The 20121-nt window shown below is 32.4% G+C and overlaps 1 long non-coding RNA gene across 1 annotated transcript in view; it reads right to left on the reverse strand.

The window, feature by feature from the left end:
* Positions 1-6101: 6101 nt before the first annotated feature.
* LOC133659053 (uncharacterized) overlaps positions 6102-20121 on the reverse strand; it is a 193190-nt gene continuing 179170 nt past the window's right edge. Inside the window, exon 4 of the long non-coding RNA XR_009827593.1 lies at positions 6102-6168. This is a non-coding gene — a long non-coding RNA (uncharacterized LOC133659053). The remainder of the gene's footprint in view (positions 6169-20121) is intronic.

Below are 20121 nucleotides of genomic sequence, written 5' to 3' on the forward strand. Positions count from 1 at the left end.
TACCGATAATTTCCGATATTACATTTTAATACATTTATCGGCCGATATTATCGGCAGTCCGATATTATCGCACATCTCTATTTCTGATGCATTTATTCAACCAGAAATTCTAAGTAAACTAGCAAACACATGCTTAGCATAGCATGTACACTGGTGCAGAGTACATGTAAAACCCCTTAAGTGCAAAATTGGCTACTGGTTATTAGGTCTGTGAATCTTTGGGCACCGCACGATTCGTATCTCGGGAGTAACGATTCAATTCAGTATCGATTCTCGATTCAGAATCCTTAGTTTTTAAAAACATAAAAGAGATCAAACAATTGAAAAAAACAAAAAAAACACTCAAACATTTAATAAAGTCAAATACAAATAAGACATAAAAGACATAAAAGTATGGTTGGCTGTAAAATTTCTAAACTTAAATGAGAACAAGACGGAAATCATTTTATTTGACTCAAAAGTCAAACAGAATGCTCCCCCCAGTGACCTGGACCCCCCTGATGCCTTATTTAAAACCAACAGTCACAAATCTTGGTTTTAAGTTCGACAATGATTTTAAATTGGAGCAGCAGGTTAACTCCGTTGTACGATCTAGTTTGTATCATCTAAGACTCTTAGCAAAAATTCAATCAGTTTTATCTTTTAACGACTTTGAGCGGGTAATCCATGCTTTTATTTCATCACGTTTGGACTACTGCAACTCCCTCTACGTTGGAATGAACCAGGCCTCAATTGTTGTTTGTTTTTAAATCTCTTAACGGATTAGCGCCCAAATGTATAACGTAGTTAGTATGTTTGCTAACAAACATCAAACAACATACAATACATTAGGCTTGTACGGTATTAGTATAGTACCGCGATGCTAATGAATCATATTCAGTACTATATCGCCCCAATGAGTGTGAATGAGTGGGAGGGAGGTTTTTTGGCTTGGTGCACTAATTGTAAGTGTATCTTGTGTTTTTTATGTGGATTTAATAAAAATAATTTTTTTTAAAAAACAACCCGATACCGATAATAAAAAAACTGATACCGATAATTTCCGATATTACATTTTAAAGTATTTATCGGCCGATAATATCGGCAGGTCGATATTATCGGACATCTCCATCTAGGGATGTCCGATAATGGCTTTTTGCCGATATCCGATATTCCGATATTGTCCAACTCTTTAATTACCGATACCGATATCAACCGATACCAACCGATATATGCAGTCGTGGAATTAACACATTATTATGCCTAATTTGGACAACCATGTATGGTGAAGATAAGGTACTTTTAAAAAAAAAAAAATAAAATAAGATAACTAAATTAAAAACATTTTCTTGAATAAAAAAGAAAGTAAAACAATATAAAAACAGTTACATAAAAACTAGTAATGAATGAAAATGAGTAAAATTAAGTGTTAAAGGTTAGTACTATTAGTGGAGCAGCAGCACGAACAATCATGTGTGCTTACGGACTGTATCCCTTGCAGACTGTATTGATATATATTGATATATAATGTAGGAAGCAGAATATTGATAACAGAAAGAAATGGGGGGAGGGAGGTTTTTTGGGTTGGTGCACTAATTGTAAGTGTATCTTGTGTTTTTTATGTTGATTTAATAAAAAACAAAAAAACAAAAACGATACAGATAATTAAAAAAACGATACCGATAATTTCCGATATTACATTTTAAAGCATTTATCGGCCGATAATATCGGCAGGTCGATATTATCGGACATCTCCATCCAATCCAAAACTAATGTAAAGCATCACACAACAGAATAATAAGTGATTATTACATTTTAACAGAAAATAAGCAGATATTAACAGTAAATGAACAAGTAGATTAATAATTCATTTTGTACCACTTGTCCTTAATATTGTTGACAAAATAATAGGTGTATAAATGACACAATATGTTACTGCATATGTCAGCAGACTAAATTAGGAGCCTTTGTTTGTTTACTTACTACTAAAAGACAAGTTGTCTTGTATGTTCACTATTTTATTTAAGGACAACATGCAATAATAAAAATATGTTTAATGTACCCTGAGATTTTTTGTTCAAATAAAGCCAATAATGCAGTTTTTTGTGGTCCCCTTTACTTAGAAAAGTACCAAAATAATATTGGTATCGGTACCAAAATATTGGTATGGGGACAACACTACAACAATACATCCAACCTGGCAGAGGTAAGTGTTGTGCAATGTCAACACTCAGAGGACATTTTGTCATGGTGCACATTTCACATGGTGTTGCTAAAATGTTCCAGAAAAGCGTATTGTTTGTGTTGCTCGACTATGGCATTCAAAGGCTACTATATGAATATTGGCTTGTCTGCTATCAAAGGCGTTGTCTGAATATTTTAGCAGCAGCGAGTGGACACGGAGAATTAGCAATGATGAAGTGACAAGGATGTCTGTCAATTGAATGTTTGATGCCGGCTCACGGCGAATTAGAGGCCGCTGGCTGCGGAAAACAAACAGCCTTTGAAGCGCGTTATTATATGACATGCTGCATTCACTGCTGGAAGTGCGGATGAATTAATGAGACAGTAACAGACAAAAAAAAAAAAAAGCAGATCCAAAACTTCCACACAAAGAATTAGCATATGTGACTGAGACAGACCGCATGTGGGCCAGCACAACTTTTACTTTAAAGCTGCCGACATAACATTTATCCTGCCAATGTACAAACAAAATGCCGACACGTGAAGCAACAGTGGAGTGAAGAGGCCACGTGCAAGTCAAAAGTCCGAAACTACATATGTTACACTCAATTAGGGATGGAACGATACCAACATTTCATATCACGGTTATTGTGACCAAAATGATCACGTATTCATTCAAAAAGTACTTGTACACACAACACAGTATTTCGATTTTTTTCTCCAAATAACTCACATAAATAGACCCACTGTTAGAAGGCCCACTATTTTGCATGTTGTGTGTTCTCATGCTCGACTGATAAGAGGGTTTTGGCGAGCGTTGTGGCGTCCAACTCTGTTCAGCGATCCTTGAACGCACCGTAAAAATACCTTCATATTCCTTCGAGTATATATCATACTTGCCAACCTTGAGACCTCCGAATTCGGGAGATTTGGGGGGAGGGGAGCAGTATATTTATAGCTAGAATTCACTGAAATTCAAGTATTTCTTATATATATATATATATATATATATATATATATATATATATATATATATATATATATATATATATATATATATATATATACCTGTATATATATATATATATATATATATATATATATATATATATATATATATATATATATATATATATATATATATACACATATACATATATATATATATATATATATATATATACACATATACATGTATATCCATCCATCCATCCATTTTCTACCGCTTATTCCCTTCGGGGTCGCGGGGGGCGCTGGAGCCTATCTCATATATATACATATATATATAAATAAAATAAATACTTGACTTTCAGTGAATTCTAGCTATATATATATATATATATATATATATATATATATATATATATAGCTAGAATTCACTGAAAGTCAAGTATTTCTTATATATATATGTATATATATATATATATATATATATATATATATATACTGTATATATATATATACATATACATGTATATATATATATAGCTAGAATTCACTGAAAGTCAAGTATTTCTTATATATATATATATATATATATATATATATATATATATATATATATATATACATATATATATATATATACTGTATATATATATATACATATACATGTATATATATATATAGCTAGAATTCACTGAAATTCAAGTAATTCTTATATATATATATATATATATATATATATATATATATATATATATATATATATATATACATACATATACATGTATATATATATATATATATACATACACATATACATGTATATATATACACATATACATATATATATATATATATATATATAAATAAAATAAATACTTGACTTTCAGTGAATTCTAGCTATATATATATAGCTAGAATTCACTGAAAGTCAAGTATTTATTTTATATATATATATATACATACATACATGTATGTATATATATATATACATACATGTATATATATGTATATATATATATATATATACATACATGTATATATGTATATATATATATATACATACATGTATATATATGTATATATATATATACATACATGTATATATGTATATATATATATATATATACATATATATATATATACATATATATATACATACATACATGTATGTATATATATATATACATACATGTATATACATGTATATATATATATATATATATATATATATATATGTACACATACATGTATATATGTATATATATATATATACATATATATATACATATATATATATATACATACATGTGTATATATATACATATATATATATACATACATGTGTATGTATATACATATATATATATATACATACATGTGTATATATATACATATATATATATATATACATACATGTGTATATATATACATATATATATATGCATATATATATATATATATATATATATATATATATATATATATATATATATATATATATATATATATATATATATATATATATATATATATATATATATATATATATATATATATGTATTTTATTTAGGGATGTCCGATAATGGCTTTTTGCCGATATCCGATATTCCGATATTGTCCAACTCTTAATTACCGATACCGATATCAACCGATATCGATATCAACCTATACCGATATATACAGTCGTGGAATTAACACATTATTATGCCTAATTTGGACAACCAGGTATGGTGAAGATAAGGTCCTTTTTTAAAGAATTAATAAAATAAAATAAGATAAATAAATTAAAAACATTTTCTTGAATAAAAAAGAAAGTAAAACAATATAAAAACAGTTACATAGAAACTAGTAATTAATGAAAATTTGTAAAATTAAGTGTTAAAGGTTAGTACTATTAGTGGACCAGCAGCACGCACAATCATGTGTGCTTACGGACTGTATCCCTTGCAGACTGTATTGATATATATTGATATATAATGTAGGAAGCAGAATATTAATAACAGAAAGAAACAACCCTTTTGTGTGAATGAGTGTAAATGGGGGAGGGAGGTTTTTTGGGTTGGTGCACTAATTGTAAGTGTATCTTGTGTTTTTTATGTTCATTTAATAAAAATTTAAAAAAAACAACCGATAATTAAAAAAACGATACCGATAATTTCCGATATATACACACACATAACACTCCTCTACTCATTGTTGTATTTGAAAGTGCAATGCTTTGCAGCCAGTAGCACAGCCTTAGAAGGAGCACAGGTATGGGCAGCATTTGTGAAATTCAATTTGCAAGAAAGGAGTGAGTTTAGGGTTGAATTGTCCGTTGCTGAAGTTATTATCAATTGTGCTGAAATTGTATTTTTCTTTGTCTGTGCAAAGCTGGCAATCCAAAAGATTGCAAGCAAGTCTCGTATCAGTGTTTGTTTCCAGAATCGGCCTGCTGACTGCCAAGGCCGAACATGGAGTACCGTGACGCAGACAGAGCAGAGAGAAGGCGATACCACGACTGTCAGCACATTTGCATTTTTGTATAATCATATATTGTGTCTAACTGGAGCTGTCGAGATTACCCCCTTCCCTCAGCGACAGCTTCAGTGGTGTAACCAGGGACCTCCCAAATAAATAGAGGAAGCACTTTTAGAACGTAGCTTGGATCTATAATTAGAGTACAGCCCAAAAAACGTGTCTCCTCAATTGAGCCAAATGTAACTCTGTCTCTGCATGATTCCTTGCTTCTCGTCTGTTTAATAGATGTCATCAGTGCTTGAACCTGACAAACACCAATTTATCCAACCAAATGGTACCTGATGTTGTGTATTTGGGATCTGCATAGGTCCTGAAAATGTGAACTCAAACCATGGAGGCATGGCGGAGAATATGCCCGATTTGTGATGTTTTTTTCCAAGTGTGACGTCAGCGGATTATCCATTTAATGGTAGAAATGTACCTGAAGCGCCTTTGGAGTCCAACGCTGTAGTCGATAAGTTCTTTGTTTCCCGCTATCCTCTTGTTGTGGGGCAGACTGGCTCGTACATGCACATGCATCCTTCGCTGTTGCCATTTCTAGAAGAAGGTAGCGTATAGTTTGAACTTCATCCGTCAGTAGACTCAATATGGAAGCGCTACAAACTACTGTACAACAAAAATGGCGGGGAGAAGACGCTGTCAAAGTGGAGGCACGTAAGACAGTGGCTTGCAAACGTTCTGTAAAACAATCCATGCAACATTCTAAGCATCTCGCCATAATTCATAGTTTCGAGGCCCTCTAGCTGACAAGACTGTTGAGCTCTGGACTTAAACAATGTGTCTACAGATATATTTCCCCTCCAAATACACACAGTAGTGATTTTGGACTTTTTTCCTGACAAGTTTTAGGACAATTTGGAACGCCCACTTTCATCTCCACAATGTGTGTGACATCACCTACAGAAGACTGGAGGCAACTTCATGTTGTGTAGTATGTCTTTTGGTAGCATCTTCATCCACAATCATGTTATTTTCACACAGAATTTAAAGGAAAGATCAAATATGTCTGCCAGGTATATTGATGCCACTAAAGCAGGGGTATGTATGTACTGTATATGTACATATATATAAATATATCCATATATATATATATATATATATATATATATATATATATATATATATATATATATATATATATATATATATATATATATATATATATATATATATATATATATATATATATATATATACACACATATGCATATATGTACATGTATATATATATATATATATATATATATACACACATATGCATATATGTACATGTATATATATATATATATATATATATATATATATATATATATATATATATATATATATATATATATATATATATATATATATATATATATATATATATATATATATATATATATATATTCATATATATATACACTACCGTTCAAAAGTTTGGGGTCACATTGAAATGTCCTTATTTTTGAAGGAAAAGCACTGTACTTTTCAATGAAGATAACTTTAAACTAGTCTTAACTTGAAAGAAATACACTCTATACATTGCTAATGTGGTAAATGACTATTCTAGCTGCAAATGTCTGCTTTTTGGTGCAATATCTACATAGGTGTATAGAGGCCCATTTCCAGCAACTATCACTCCAGTGTTCTAATGGTACAATGTGTTTGCTCATTGGCTCAGAAGGCTAATTGATGATTAGAAAACCCTTGTGCAATCATGTTCACACATCTGAAAACACTTTAGCTCGTTACAGAAGCTACAAAACGGACCTTCCTTTGAGCAGATTGAGTTTCTGGAGCATCACATTTGTGGGGTCAATTAAACGCTCAAAATGGCCAGAAAAAGAGAACTTTCATCTGAAACTCGACAGTCTATTCTTGTTCTTAGAAATGAAGGCTATATTCCACAAAAGTTTGGGTGACCCCAAACTTTTGAACGGTAGTGTACATATATGCATATATATACATGTACATATATGCATATGTGTATATGTACATATATATATATATATATGTATAAGTATATATGTGTGTATATGTGTATATATATATGTATATGTATATATGTGTGTATATATATATGTATATGTGTATATATGTATATACCAGGGGTCAGCAACCTTTACCACTCAAAGAGCCATTTTGGCAAGTTTCACAAATTAAAGAAAGTAATGGGAGCCACAAAATTTTTTTTAAAATTTAAAATGAAAAACACTGCATACAAAGCTTAAACGCTTTGTGCTATGTTAACCAGGGGTCTCCGACACACGCACCGGCACGCACTTTAATGTGGAAATTTGATGTTAGTGCAGCCCGCGAGTTTTGAATGAATGGTGCTTGATAGCATCATGCTTGCCAACCCCCTCATTTTTCCCGGGAGACTCCCGAATATCAGAGCGTGATGACACTGCATTTGGCGCCCTCTACAGTCTGCCCTAACAGTGTACCTGCTCGACCACACGTAGAATGCAATTTCAGCTTGCTCATGTAAGTGACAGCAAGGCGTACTAACTCAGCAGCCACACATCTTACACTGACGGTACCAATACCCAGAATCCCATGCAGCCCTAACTCTTCCGCTCAACCAACGCACGGATAGGGGGGGGCGGGGGGGGGGGGGGGTTGATGTGTGGGGGGGGGATTTGGTGGTAGCGGGGGTGTATAATGTAGACCGGAAGAGTTAGGGCCGCATGGGATTCTGGGTAATGGTTGTGTTGTGTTTATGTTGTGTTACGGTGGGATGTTCTCCAGAAATGTGTTTTTCATTCTTTTTTGGTGTGGGTTCACAGTGTGGCGCATATTTGTAACGTAACAATGTTAAAGTTGTTTGATACGGCTACCGTCAGTGTAAGCTGTGTGGCTGATGAGTAAGTATGCTTTGCTGTCTCCTGTGTGTGCAAGTAATAACAACATGCAACATGTGGCTGGACTGGCACGCTGTATGTAAATGCTATAGAGGACAATTACTGCAGTGCAATTAAGGCACGCCCTTTATTTAGTAATTAGAGTGTAAATAGGATTATTTTTCCCCTGGGAGTAATCTATGAGGGACACTGAGATCCATAAATCTCCTAGGAAAATCGGGGGGGTCGGCATGTATGTAGCTGAGCCGCATCAGAGTGGCCAAGGAGCCGCATGCGGCTCCGGAGCCGCGGGTTGCCGACCCCTGGTATATACTGTACATACTGTATGTATATGTATATCCAGACCCACACCTCCCGCCACCTGAACAGTTTTTTCCCCTCGGCCATCAGGCAAATGAACAATAACTCCTAACAGCAGCTCCTTGAATTCCTTGAATCCCTTCTAAGTCTATCTGATAGCTCAGTCACAGCTCTTTTTATACCAAATATGTGTTATATGTGTTTTATGTCGCACGTTTGCACCAAGAAAAATTCCTAGTTTGTGAACCCGTTCTCAAACAATGGCAATAAAACTATTCTGATTCTGATTCTGATATGAGCCTTCATTGTTCTTTAAAAAAATTGCAAAAGATGTCCAGAATACTGTGGAATTATGAAATGAAAACAGAGCTTTTTGTATAGGATTCTACGGGGTACCATAACTTCCGTTACTCGGACTTCGTCACACGCATACGTCATCATACCGCGACGTTTCAGCCGGATATTTCCCGGGAAGTTTTAAATGTCACTTTATAAGTTAACCCGGCCGTATTGGCATGTGTTGCAATGTTAAGATTTCATCATTGATACATAAACTATCAGACTGCGTGGTCGCTAGTAGTGGCTTTCAGTAGGCCTTTAAAGGTAAATTGAGCAAATTGGCTATTTCTGGCAATTTATTTAAGTGTGTATCAAACTGGTAGCCCTTCGCATTAATCAGTACCCAAGAAGTAGCTCTTGGTTTCAAAAATGTTGGTGACCCCTGGTGTGGAAGGAGCCTAAGTTGAGCCCAGGGACCAAAGACAATGAAATGGTGTTTTCTTCTGGCAAATGGTTCCCGTCTGGAAACACCTGCCCCCTCGCTAGTGGTGTGACCTAGCGGGGGGGCCACACCTGTACGCCATTTGGCAGGCAGGGTTCCCAGCGTGGGCTGAGTGACAGCTGCACTTCAAAGTCTCGCGGCCATCATGTGTTTTGTCAGTTGAAGGTGCGGAAAGACAAGCGCTCAGAGAGAGAATACGTCCAATTTGGATGATTGGCCTTGAAACGCTAGCCCAAAGCTTTTCCTTGAAAGTGACCCGAGGCCCGCCGGTCTAATGTCAAATCCTCCCGCCATGTTTGCGTTGTGTCACATGTGGTGACTGGCAGAAATGGTCTAAGTGCTCCGGCGTGTCAGAGCTGTCCGTCACTTCAGCCTCTCCAAATATTTGCCCTGAATGGCGGCGGACAAACTACTTTCATTGATGGACTTGTCACTTTGCGAGGGAGAATATTACACCTCCTGGAGAAGAACACACACAAAAGACGACTGACATGTGTTCCTGCTTTTTTTGGCAGAGGGAAAATGAGAGAGGCGTACTTGTTCGCTCTTTGATACTTGCCTTTTTTTGCTACAAATTCGGAGACTATGAGCTTTTCTTGTCACGTCTCATTGAAGCTGAAGTTAACCTGAATGTGACACTGCCAAAATACGTTCCTCGCGAGGAAAAGTGCTCTTTAAGAGTTGGACACGCATACATATTCTCTCATGTGCACACTTAAAATGAAACTACTGAGGAGCGCCAGTGGGAAGCCGTGGTTCTGCTGAGAGGCGGTTAGCATCAAGCTAGCGCACACACTGCACACTAAATACCCAGCATGAAAGGATGCTAGCGCAAAAAAAAAAATCATTGAATTCACGCACGTTTGATGCTTTTTTTGCTGAGAATATTCCACCTATTTGAATATTATATTGAACAGGAGGTGGTGGCAAAGCACGCTTTATCAAACTGGGAGCCGGGAACCTAAAGTTGTCACAAGTTTTATGAGAAAGAAACTGAGTATGTGGTAGGATTTTATTCCAGTCAGTGTGTATATTGTACATATTACATATTGTTATGAAGGTGTCTGTTACTACATTATATATATACTTGCAGTGTGTATATTGTACATATTACATATTGTTATGAAAGTGTCTGTTACTACATTATATATATACTTGCAGTGTGTATATTGTACATATTACATATTGTTATGAAGGTGTCTGTTACTACATTATAAATATACTTGCAGTGTGTATATTGTACATATTACATATTGTTATGAAGGTGTCTGTTACTACATTATATATATACTTGCAGTGTGTATATTGTACATATTACATATTGTTATGAAGGTGACTGTTACTACATTATATACTTGCAGTGTGTATATTGTACATATTACATATTGTTATGAAGGTGACTGTTACTACATTATATATATACTTGCAGTGTGTATATTGTACATATTACATATTGTTATGAAGGTGACTGTTACTACATTATATATATACTTGCAGTGTGTATATTGTACATATTACATATTGTTATGAAGGTGTCTGCTACTACATTATATATATATACTTGCAGTGTGTATATTGTACATATTACATATTGTTATGAAGGTGACTGTTACTACATTATATACTTGCAGTGTGTATATTGTACATATTACATATTGTTATGAAGGTGTCTGTTACTACATTATACATATACTTGCAGTGTGTATATTGTACATATTACATATTGTTATGAAGGTGTCTGTTACCACATTATATATATACTTGCAGTGTGTATATTGTACATATTACATATTGTTATGAAAGTGTCTGTTACTACATTATATATATACTTGTAGTGTATATATTGTACATATTACATATTGTTATGAAGGTGTCTGTTACTACATTATAAATATACTTGCAGTGTGTATATTGTACATATTACATATTGTTATGAAGGTGTCTGTTACTACATTATATATATACTTGCAGTGTGTATATTGTACATATTACATATTGTTATGAAAGTGTCTGTTACTACATTATATATATACTTGTAGTGTATATATTGTACATATTACATATTGTTATGAAGGTGTCTGTTACTACATTATATATATACTCGCAGTGTGTATATTGTACATATTACTTATTGTTATGAAGGTGTCTGTTACTACATTATATATATACTTGCAGTGTGTATATTGTACATATTACATATTGTTATGAAAGTGTCTGTTACTACATTATATATATACTTGCAGTGTGTATATTGTACATATTACATATTGTTATGAAGGTGTCTGTTACTACATTATAAATATACTTGCAGTGTGTATATTGTACATATTACATATTGTTATGAAGGTGTCTGTTACTACATTATATATATACTTGCAGTGTGTATATTGTACATATTACATATTGTTATGAAGGTGACTGTTACTACATTATATACTTGCAGTGTGTATATTGTACATATTACATATTGTTATGAAGGTGACTGTTACTACATTATATATATACTTGCAGTGTGTATATTGTACATATTACATATTGTTATGAAGGTGACTGTTACTACATTATATATATACTTGCAGTGTGTATATTGTACATATTACATATTGTTATGAAGGTGTCTGCTACTACATTATATATATATACTTGCAGTGTGTATATTGTACATATTACATATTGTTATGAAGGTGACTGTTACTACATTATATATATATACTTGCAGTGTGTATATTGTACATATTACATATTGTTATGAAGGTGTCTGTTACTACATTATACATATACTTGCAGTGTGTATATTGTACATATTACATATTGTTATGAAGGTGTCTGTTACCACATTATATATATACTTGCAGTGTGTATATTGTACATATTACATATTGTTATGAAAGTGTCTGTTACTACATTATATATATACTTGTAGTGTATATATTGTACATATTACATATTGTTATGAAGGTGTCTGTTACTACATTATAAATATACTTGCAGTGTGTATATTGTACATATTACATATTGTTATGAAGGTGTCTGTTACTACATTATATATATACTTGCAGTGTGTATATTGTACATATTACATATTGTTATGAAGGTGTCTGTTACCACATTATATATATACTTGCAGTGTGTATATTGTACATATTACATATTGTTATGAAGGTGTCTGTTACTACATTATACATATACTTGCAGTGTGTATATTGTACATATTACATATTGTTATGAAGGTGTCTGTTACCACATTATATATATACTTGCAGTGTGTATATTGTACATATTACATATTGTTATGAAGGTGTCTGTTACTACATTATATATATACTTGCAGTGTGTATATTGTACATATTACATATTGTTATGAAAGTGTCTGTTACTACATTATATATATACTTGCAGTGTGTATATTGTACATATTACATATTGTTATGAAAGTGTCTGTTACTACATTATATATATACTTGCAGTGTGTATATTGTACATATTACATATTGTTATGAAGGTGTCTGTTACTACATTATAAATATACTTGCAGTGTGTATATTGTACATATTACATATTGTTATGAAGGTGTCTGTTACTACATTATATATATACTTGCAGTGTGTATATTGTACATATTACATATTGTTATGAAGGTGACTGTTACTACATTATATACTTGCAGTGTGTATATTGTACATATTACATATTGTTATGAAGGTGACTGTTACTACATTATATATATACTTGCAGTGTGTATATTGTACATATTACATATTGTTATGAAGGTGACTGTTACTACATTATATATATACTTGCAGTGTGTATATTGTACATATTACATATTGTTATGAAGGTGTCTGCTACTACATTATATATATATACTTGCAGTGTGTATATTGTACATATTACATATTGTTATGAAGGTGACTGTTACTACATTATATATATATACTTGCAGTGTGTATATTGTACATATTACATATTGTTATGAAGGTGTCTGTTACTACATTATACATATACTTGCAGTGTGTATATTGTACATATTACATATTGTTATGAAGGTGTCTGTTACCACATTATATATATACTTGCAGTGTGTATATTGTACATATTACATATTGTTATGAAAGTGTCTGTTACTACATTATATATATACTTGTAGTGTATATATTGTACATATTACATATGGTTATGAAGGTGTCTGTTACTACATTATAAATATACTTGCAGTGTGTATATTGTACATATTACATATTGTTATGAAGGTGTCTGTTACTACATTATATATATACTTGCAGTGTGTATATTGTACATATTACATATTGTTATGAAGGTGTCTGTTACTACATTATATATATACTTGCAGTGTGTATATTGTACATATTACATATTGTTATGAAAGTGTCTGTTACTACATTATATATATACTTGTAGTGTATATATTGTACATATTACATATTGTTATGAAGGTGTCTGTTACTACATTATAAATATACTTGCAGTGTGTATATTGTACATATTACATATTGTTATGAAGGTGTCTGTTACTACATTATATATATACTTGCAGTGTGTATATTGTACATATTACATATTGTTATGAAAGTGTCTGTTACTACATTATATATATACTTGCAGTGTGTATATTATACATATTACATATTGTTATGAAGGTGTCTGTTACTACATTATATATATACTTGCAGTGTGTATATTGTACATATTACATATTGTTATGAAGGTGTCTGTTACTACATTATATATATACTTGCAGTGTGTATATTGTACATATTACATATTGTTATGAAAGTGTCTGTTACTACATTATATATATACTTGCAGTGTGTATATTGTACATATTACATATTGTTATGAAGGTGTCTGTTACTACATTATATATATACTTGCAGTGTGTATATTGTACATATTACATATTGTTATGAAGGTGTCTGTTACTACATTATATATATACTTGCAGTGTGTATATTGTACATATTACATATTGTTATGAAGGTGTCTGTTACTACATTATATATATACTTGCAGTGTGTATATTGTACATATTACATATTGTTATGAAGGTGTCTGTTACTACATTATATATATACTTGCAGTGTGTATATTGTACATATTACATATTGTTATGAAGGTGTCTGTTACTACATTATATATATATATATATATATATATATATATATATATATATATATATATATATATATATATATATATATATATATATATATATATATATATAGATACTTGCAGTGTGTATATTGTACATATTACATATTGTTATGAAGGTGACTGTTACTACATTATATATATACTTGCAGTGTGTATATTGTACATATTACATATTGTTATGAAAGTGTCTGTTACTACATTATATATATACTTGGTGTGTATATTGTACATATTGTTATGAAGGTGTCTGTTACTACATTATATATATACTTGCAGTGTGTATATTGTACATATTACATATTGTTATGAAAGTGTCTGTTACTACATTATATAAATACTTGCAGTGTGTATATTGTACATATTACATATTGTTATGAAAGTGTCTGTTACTACATTATATATACTTGCAGTGTGTATATTGTACATATTACATATTGTTATGAAGGTGTCTGTTACTACATTATATATATACTTGCAGTGTGTATATTGTACATATTACATATTGTTATGAAGGTGTCTGTTACTACATTATATATATACTTGTAGTGTGTATATTGTACATATTACATATTGTTATGAAGGTGTCTGTTACTTTACTATATATATATACTTGTAGTCTGTATATAAAAAGTTGATGGAGGGTTTTGAAGTTGTTTTAGAGGCATTTTTATTATATTTAAAATCCTTAAAAAAAAGGACACCTGTGTTCTTGTCTCTCATAATAATTGTGAACGATAAGCAAAATTCCAGTTCCCCTTTGAAATGCTGGTTACTGTACTTTTATTAAAAATTGCTTGCATGTGCGAGCAGAAGATGTGTCTTCCTGTTTTTTCCAACCTAAAGTGTCGGTTGTACTTTATTCAAATAAGATGTGAATGCAATGGCCGTTAATTGTCGATTGTTTGTATCCATAATTCATGTACAGTCGTGGTCAAAAGTTGACATACACTTGTAAAGAACATCATGTCATGGCTGTCTGGAGTTTACAATCATTTTTACAACTCTTATATTTTTTGTGACAGAGTGATTGGAGCACATACTTGTTCACACCTGGGCATTCTGCGGCCCGCGGGCCACATCCGGCCCTTTGTGCGTCCCAGTCCGGCCCGCGTGAGGCCAATTATAAATTACAAAATACATTTTAAAAAGTATCTATGTCGAGTGTGCAATACAACGCTGCTGCTTTTGTTTTGAAAAGCGTTATTTGTATTACTTCCGTGTGGACGTATGCGTGTGAGTGAATGTGAACAACTGCAATCACAAATGACAAAATAAAGTTGAAAAAACATCTATGTCGTGCGCGCAATACAACTGTGCTGCTTTTATTTTGAAAAGTATTATTTATGGGCGTGTGTCCGTGTGTAACCTGCGAGTGAAGGTGCACATGCAGCGACAAGTGATGCACGGTCTACACCCGAGACGCTAAAAAGAGAAAAGTTGATGAGGAATGGCGTGTTTTCAACAAGACATGGACTGCCGAGCAACGTTCCCTCTAAGGTGCGCGCCTGCGCAATTGCGCACTGCTCAAGCGTCCTCTGCGCACAGCAAATATATGCCGTGCACCAAATCAAATCCCATCTGAATTCTAAACAAAATAAACACATTTATTCTGTGTAATTTTGCAATGCAACTTTGAGTGACAGTGACAACAAGCGGCCCTAACGGTGTTCGTCAACACGTTCAATTGAACACCGTTCAATTATTGTAACGTCTATCGAGATGCTTCGAGGACAGGAATTATATCGATCAAAACTGTTTATATTCGGACATAACCACACCAAAAACATGAGTAAAACAATTCTATCTGGAAAAACTAGTCATTTTCTGCCGTACAAACCAGGCCAAAACCAACTTGTCATCTATCACCAACACGCATACCACTAAACCACTGGTGCGTTTATGGCCACACAAAAAGTCGGACAACTCAAACACCACACAAAGTTACACTATGACTCCTCAGCATACGTGTGCTTATTTTACTGTCATTTATTATTAATGTTAATTTATTTATATTAGTCATGGAATGCTGTTACACACACTATGTTGAAGTATTACTATTATTATTAATTATTATTATTATTTATCTTACGGTATATATAAAAAATAATATTGAGCAAAATTTAATTGAAATATTGTCGATGTGGCCCTCCAGCAGTGCTCGGGTTGCTCATGCGGCCCCCGGTAAAAATTAATTGCCCACCCCTGTACTTGTTGGTCACAAAAAACATTGATGAAGTTTGAAACTGTGAGCAAATGTGCTGGGTCAAAAGTATACATACAGCAATGTTAATATTTGCTTCCTTGACAAGTTTACCTGCAATAAGGCACTTTTGGTAGCCATCCACAAGCTTCTGCTTGAATTTTTGACCACTCCTCTTGACAAAATTGCTGCTAAATTTGTTGGTTTTCTGACATGGACTTGTTTCTTCAGCATTGTCCACACGTTTAAGTCAGGACTTTGGGAAGGTTATTCTAAAACCTTCATTCTAGCCTGATTTAGCCATTCCTTTACCACTTTTAACATGTGTTTGGGGTCATTGTCCTGTTGGAACACCCAACTGCGCCCAAGACCCAACCTCCGGGCTGATGGTTTTATGTTGTCCTGAAGAATTTGGAGGTAATCCTCCTTTTTCATTGTCCCATTTACTCTCTGTAAAGCACCAGGCCCAGAGCATAATACTACCACCACCATGCTTGACGGTAAGTATTAGGGCTGGGAATCTTTGGGTGTCCCACGATTCGATTCAAAATCGATTCTTGGGGTCACGATTCGATTCAGAATCGATTTTTTTTTCAATTCAACACGATTCTCGATAAAAAAACGATTTTTATTTTAATTTAAAAAATTTTTTTTTTTTTTTTTATGAAAATACAATACAATAATGCAATACAATTTCAAAACAAAACCCGACCCAGCAACATTCAGAGTAGCAATAAACAGAGCAATTGAGAGCACACAAACATGACACGGAACAATCTAAAAGTAGTGAGACAAAAATGAATATTACCAACAACAGTATCAATATTAGTAACAATTTCAACATAGCAGTGATTAAAAATCCCTCATTGATATTATCATTACAAACATTAATAAATAAAAAAATACAAAAAATGAACAATAGTGTCACAGTTGCTTACACTTGCATCGCATCTCATAAACTAAATGTCTAATGATAATGTCAATGAGGGATTTTTAATCACTGCTATGTTGAAATTGTAACTAATATTGATACTGTTGTTGATAATATTCATTTTTGTTTCACTACTTTTGGTTTGTTCTGTGTGGTGTTTGTGTCTCCTCTCAATTGCTCTGTTTATTGCAGTTCTGAGTGTTGCTGGGCCGGGTTTGGTTTTGGAATTGGATTGCATTGTTATGGTATTGCTGTGTATTGTTTTGTTGGATTGATTAATAAAAATTAAAAAAAATAAATAAAAAAAAAATTTTTAAATTGATTTTTTAAAAATGAGAATCGATTCTGAATCGCACAACTTTAGAATCGCGATTCGAATTCGAATCGATTTTTTCCCACACCCCTAGTAGGTATGGTGTTGCAAACATTAATTAAAAAAAAAAATTAAAAAAATGAACAATAGTGTCACAGTGGCTTACACTTGCATCACATCTCATAAACTAAATGTCTAAAGATAATGTCAATGAGGGATTTTTAATCACTGCTATGTTGAAATTGTAACTAATATTGATACTGTTGTTGATAATATTCATTTTTGTTTCACTACTTTTAGATTGTTCTGTGTGGTGTTTGTGTCTCCTCTCAATTGCTCTGTTTATTGCAGTTCTGAGTGTTGCTGGGTCGGGTTTGCTTTTGGAATTGGATTGCATTGTTATGGTATTGCTGTGTATTGTTTTGTTGGATTGATTAATAAAAATTAAAAAAAAAAAAAAAAAAAAAAATTTATAAAAAAAATAATTTTAAAAAAAATCGATTTTTTAAAAATGAGAATCGATTCTGAATCGCACAACGTGAGAATCGCGATTCGAATTCGAATCGATTTTTTCCCACACCACTAGTAGGTATGGTGTTCCTGGGATTAAAGACCTCCAAACATATTGCTGGGTATTGTGGCCAAACAGCTCCATTTTAGTTTCACCTGACATCACATGGACAAAGATAAGACCTTCTGGAGGAAAGTTCTGTGGTCAGATTGAATCGATTTCAACTCACTGAATCCTTTCGTATTATATTGTTCTAATACAAATAATATCGTCCCTAAATTGTATTGGCAACCACAAATATCGAATCGGTCTCACTGCAAAAAGTCAGTGTTCAAAAACAAGAAAAAAAAAAAATACAAAAATGAGGGGTATTTTACTTGAACTAAGCAAAATTATCTGCCAATAGAACAAGAAAATTTGGCTTGTCAAGACTTTCCAAAATAAGTAAAATTAGCTAACATCAATGAAGCCAAAAATAGCTTAAAATAAGTATATTCTCACTAATAACAAGTGCACTTTTCTTGGTAGAAAAAAAAATGAGACCTTTCTGCTCAATATGTTGAAAAATATTCTTAAATGAAGTAAATGCTAGTGCCATTATCTTGACATAATGATATGCACTCGGCATTACATTTCTTGAAACCAGCAAACTTGTACTAAAAACTAGGGATGTCCGATAATGGCTTTTTGCCGATATCCGATATTCCAATATTGTCCAACTCTTTAATTACCGATACCGATATCAACTGATACCGATACTGATATATACAGTTGTGGAATTAACACATTACTATGCCTAATTTGGACAACCAGGTATGGTGAAGATAAGGTCCTTTTTTTTTTAAATTAATAAAATAAAATAAGATAAATAAATTAAAAACATTTTCTTGAATAAAAAAGAAAGTAAAACAATATAAAATCAGTTACATAGAAACTAGTAATTAATGAAAATGAGTCAAATTAAGTGTTAAAGACAATCAGTGGTACTTTAACTTTAACTTAACTTAAAGGTTAGTACTATTAGTGGAGCAGCAGCACGCACAATCATGTGTGCTTACGGACTGTATCCCTTGCAGACTGTATTGATATATATTGATACATAATGTAGGAAGCAGAATATTAACAACAGAAAGAAACAACCCTTTTGTGTGAATGAGTGTAAATGGGGGAGGGAGGTTTTTTGGCTTGGTGCACTAATTGTAAGTGTATCTTGTGTTTTCTATGTGGATTTAATAAAAAAATAAAAATTAAATTAAAAAAATAATAATAAAAAAATAAAAAAATAAAAAACGATACTGATAATAAAAAAACCGATACCGATCATTTTCGATATTACATTTTAACTCATTTATCGGCCGATAATATCGGCAGACCGATATTATCGGACATCTCTAATATAAATGCAACACTTTTGTTTTTGCTCTCATTTTTCATGA

This window comes from Entelurus aequoreus, linkage group LG10 (assembly GCF_033978785.1).
Source record: "Entelurus aequoreus isolate RoL-2023_Sb linkage group LG10, RoL_Eaeq_v1.1, whole genome shotgun sequence".
NCBI lineage: Eukaryota > Metazoa > Chordata > Actinopteri > Syngnathiformes > Syngnathidae > Entelurus > Entelurus aequoreus.